The following is a 3367-nucleotide window of genomic DNA, read 5'->3' as shown; positions in this document are numbered from 1 at the left end:
ATTTCAGGGGAATATAAATGAATGAAATAAGAAGTGATGAACATCTTTTGCAGGCATTAGAGTCCAGTCATCTGAATTCTTACTGTGACTGAAACAAAGAAGTACAAATAACATTCTGTTGATCCCTTTTCAATAGTTCTGAATTCGTTGTGATATTTACTGTTGAACTTCACGGAATCAGTGAATACGAGAGGAGGCTTAGCTGTGCTCTCAAAATTGCTCACATTAAAAAATGGTTGCGTGGAGTGGCACTACAAGATCAGTCAGTCAGGGGGAGCTGAAGTGGAGATAAACACGGTGACTAATAGCAAGGGATGTTCAAACAAGTGAATGAGAAATTAGCCCCGAGGATAATGAGTCACGTCTCAATGTGACTCCGTGGCACGCCAGCACCACTTCACTCCGAACGCTGCTGCCTCGTTGGTAACCCTCTGCTCGCTTCCCTACAACAGAGCCGACCACAGAGCGCTGAGTCGGCAGTTTTTCACATATCAAGGAGCATATGATTTGTCTTTGGGTTCATAGTAACTGGCCTTCATTACTGCAAGCGAGTAAAACACCACACTTCTGTGCTTGTCTGACACTGAATACATCATTGAGTATTTATATATATATAATGGTTATAAAAGGCAGTGTAATAAAGGAAGAATAAATAAAAATGAAGTGAGTGGAATGGGTTTGATTCACAGGTCATGTGATCTGAACAGAGTTGTTATCGTTACAATTATGTAAACTGAAAAAACTAAATTCAATCGGCACCAATATTGAGAAACACTAAATTCTAAATAAACTATTATTATAAATAAGTAATTTTTAATATCAAGGTGTGAGGATTATTTGGATATTGTAGGTATTTCATTTTCATACTTACCAGAAGTACAATTACCACCATATGTGTGATAATTTCAGCCTCTGTACAATCAATAATTCAAAAATTCCTGTAATGTATTGAAACTATAATTTAGTGATAGTTTTTGGAATTATAATAATCAGAACAGTAAAATATGGATCTTGGTCTGTGAACATGGATGGTTGTTGTGATGATGTACGAGAATATGGACCACGCGTCAGGTTTTTTACTCCTCGGTTAAGAGGGGGGCTTGAACCAGGTTTTTTTCGTGTTGCTAGTTTTGAAAAATCATATATTTTGGAATAATGTGTTTTATATAAAGTATTGTTTGCCTTTAATTTATTTGTTCTTTATATGTTGTTATTGTTTTCTTGGATATGACTCGTGTACGATAATCTTCTAACCCGAACACGTTAACTTTAAGCCTCTGGTAAGATACTTTTTTGCCATTTAAAAACATGAATGGGAAAAACAACACGTTTTCTTTGTTTATATCTCATATTTAACTGAGTGTGCTTCTCTTTCTACTGACAGTATAAGATGAAACCATTTACTTGCACAAAGGACACATTTCTCCACACTGTTATTACAGAAAGGTTTGTTTTTGTGTTATGTTATTTTGGACTGGCTCCTTGCCTCTCCTCAGTTGTTACTGCCACTGCACTCTGAATACCAACTGGGGAACATTAAGAGATGATCAAATATAAGTAGCACGCGGAGGGAGCTAACGTGGTCGTAGAAAATAACTGCCTCTATGATTAAGATTAGGATGAGTTGTTTAATCGTCCTTTGCCCCAAAAAACACATAACGGTGTACATTCGAGGCAAGTTGACAAAAGTTTAAATTCCCTCAAGTATTATTATAGATAACAGACAAAACACCTCACTGTGTGGGACAAAGTGTGTGTGACTCTGTGTGTAGATTCATGCCTTAGCATCACAAAGTGCTATTAGCTTGACAGACTCTCTGTAACTTTGCTTGAAGAACTCAGGAGTCCACAAATCAGCCCACATGTTCTGGGTTAAAGGTTTTAACGGACACGTGTAATGTCATTTGCACATGTGGTGCAAAACAAATATGTATACAAATCATTTTACGAGATGACCTCCAGACGGTATCAAAGCAATTGAGCTCAGACATTATCCAGACTTTGCATATTGAGAACGCAGCAGGAGACTGTCCGGGTCAGACATGTTCACAAAAACAGGAAGATCTGTGGAGCGTTCAGGTGAGTGGTGGCTTGTGGGTAGAGCATGAAGCAGGTAGGAAATCAAATGGGTTGGTTTGACAGCACGTCATCGCAATATCAAACAACGTTATCGCATATCGCATGTTCTCCTAATATCGTGCAGGCAAGTGTGAACATTTTCAAATTTTCAAAATGGCTTAAAATGCAAGTATATTGCGAGTACAAGTATATTCACTTCTCACATTCTCACTTTCCCAATAACTGTTTGAAGTCAGTTAGTGGTGCACATGAAGCAAAATAATCTAGCACTACTTCAACAACAATCTTACAAAGTTCAAAGCTGTGACAGTCATTTAATGGCCAGTGTTTAAGCAGCAGCTTCACTTTTACACACCCAGCAGGCACAGGGTGACATAAGCAAATCTTATTCTGACTACATTATACATTTAGGTCCAATTTTCACTCTCATTTTATTTGTCAACTCCTGAATACGTGGATCTTCAGGTTATATTGTCCATCTGCCATTTTGTACTGGGCAGGTAGTTAGAGTACAACTGGCTTGACAGAGAAACTAAAAATGGCTGCCTGACACTGAAAAAATTGGCTTGATGAGAGCATTCCAATGTAACATACAGTAAATTTAGAAGAGGCCAAGAGTCTCCACAGCTCAACTGAGTCGTCTCTTTGGATTCTACACAATAATAAGTGACTTGTTCCACATTGCACATATTCACTTGTTGCTTATTTTAAACCCATTTCACTCATCGTTGTGGATATTTTCCACCTCACAAGATTAGCTGCCTTAAGTAAAAGCAGTTCAGCTTCTCCTGAGAAAGGAAGCACTTAAAATGGTCATAAATCAGGGCCCAGGTTCAATGAAAATAAATTACTGCTACGAATAAATTCCACATGTGGGTACGAGCGTCTCCGGAGAGTTGAGGGAACATTCAACGCTAATCAATGGATGCCGTTTCAGAGCGAGACAGCAACTGACTGCTGATGGAGAAGACATGAAAAGGTACGCCGGAGTGCGGGGTCGAACACGGCATGGAGCTGTGCATACCATAATGGGAATGAACAGCTGGAGCCGGAGGATCTCATCTGTTGGGTTAATTCTTCCTCGCTGCTTTAAATCACTTTCCCAGGAGACTTATTCCAGAAAGAAGCCCGGAGACAATCATGTAAGGTTTTTTTTTTTCCACTATCATCACGCAAAAAATGGAATAGTATTGTGGTACTGATACATAAATTGTCAGCTATTAATATGGGCTATGGTCGTAAATCGATTTACAAATTCAAATTCCAACCGACTCTAACTCGAGCCCAC

Source organism: Hippoglossus hippoglossus, chromosome 14 (assembly GCF_009819705.1).
Source record: "Hippoglossus hippoglossus isolate fHipHip1 chromosome 14, fHipHip1.pri, whole genome shotgun sequence".
NCBI lineage: Eukaryota > Metazoa > Chordata > Actinopteri > Pleuronectiformes > Pleuronectidae > Hippoglossus > Hippoglossus hippoglossus.
This window is presented reverse-complemented; position numbering follows the sequence as displayed.